Raw genomic sequence first — 1586 nt, forward strand, 5'->3', positions numbered from 1 at the left:
GGGGAGGGGGGAGGGGGGAGGAGGGAAGGAGGAAGGGAGGGAGGGGAGAAGCAGGGGATATGGAGAGAATGTGTGAGCACACACCTGCGATTTCTGCACCTGGGAGGCTGAGACATGAGGATCTCAGATTTGAGCTCAGCATGCACTACACAGTATGTATGACTTTGTCTCAAAAAGAAAGGGAAAGGAATATCGAAGGGTATTCAATATTGGGGAAATTATTAATTTCATAACCCATCATTAAAAATGCTTGAAATGCTGGGCACAGTAACACACACACACACACCTTTAATCTCATCACTCAGGAAGCACGGGCGGGTAGATCTCTGAGTCTAAGGCCAGCCTGGTCTACACAGGTCTATTAAAGCCAGGACTACATAGAAACCCTGTCTCAGAAACAACAGGGGCTGGAGAGATGGCTCAGGAGTTAAGAGCACTGACTGATCTTCAACAGGTCCTGAGTTCAAATCCCAGCAACCACATGGTGGCTCACAACCATCTGTAATGAGATCCTAAGCCCCCTCTTCTGGGTATTAGAAGAGAGCATACTACGGTATACTCACATACAGTAAATAAATCTTTAAAAAAGAAAAGAAAGAAAGGAAACAACAACAACAACAAAAAGTTTGAAACAATTTACATATAACATGTGACGTTATATTGTATCATAATCCAATAAAATATAAAAGACATCTTTGACACAACTGGAAAAATTCTGAATCTAAATTGAATTGCTAGTATGGAATTATCTGATTATATATATAATTTTTATTTTATTTTTATTTCATGTGCATAAGTGTTTTACCTGCAAGTCTGTATGAGGGTACCAGATCCCCTGGAACTGTAGTTACAGATAGTTGTGAGCTGCCATGAAAGTACCAGAAATTGAACTCAGGACTTCTGAAAGAGCAGCTAGTGTTCTTAACCACTGAGCCATCTCTCAAGCCCATGTCTGTTTACATATTTATATTTTACTTACACCAGGGTTTTATATGCACAAATGCATTCATGGTACCTGCAGAGGTTAGAAGAGGATTGCATATCCCCTGGAACTGGAGTTATGAATGTTTGTGAGCCACATGGGTGCTGGGAACCGAATCTGGTCCTGAACCTGGGTCTTTGCAAGAGCAGCAAATGCTCTTATCTGCTGCACCATCTTGGCAGCCCTTGGAATTAATATTATTGGACTACAATCACCTAAGGTGTTACCCTTACTTTCCAGGGATGAGTGCTAAAACATTTAAAGGGGAACTAGGAATGTGTACTACAAAGTATACGCATACACAGAAAGGACAGAAATGTGCTAGTTTATCTCTTTTCAAATAAGAATCTGGGCAGGAGAGGTGACTTGGTGATTAACAGCAAGAAATCAGTTTCTTACCGAAGACCTAAGTTCAGATACCAACATCGATCTCAAATAGCTCACAACTGACTACCAGTCTAGCTCCAGGGGACCCAATGCCCTCTGGTGATCTACACTAGCACCAAACACACAAACTGTCACAGATACACTTTTTTTTTTTTTTTTTTTTTTTTGGTTTTTCGAGACAGGGTTAATTTGTTCTGATCTGTGTCTTACGAATAAG

General features: G+C 40.9%; 1 protein-coding gene across 6 annotated transcripts in view; it reads right to left on the minus strand.

Moving 5' to 3' along the window:
- Tp53bp1 (tumor protein p53 binding protein 1) overlaps nt 1-1586 on the minus strand; it is a 102912-nt gene that overhangs the window by 66990 nt on the left and 34336 nt on the right. The window lies entirely within an intron of this gene.

This window comes from Mus pahari, chromosome 3 (genome assembly GCF_900095145.1).
Source record: "Mus pahari chromosome 3, PAHARI_EIJ_v1.1, whole genome shotgun sequence".
NCBI classification, from domain to species: domain Eukaryota; kingdom Metazoa; phylum Chordata; class Mammalia; order Rodentia; family Muridae; genus Mus; species Mus pahari.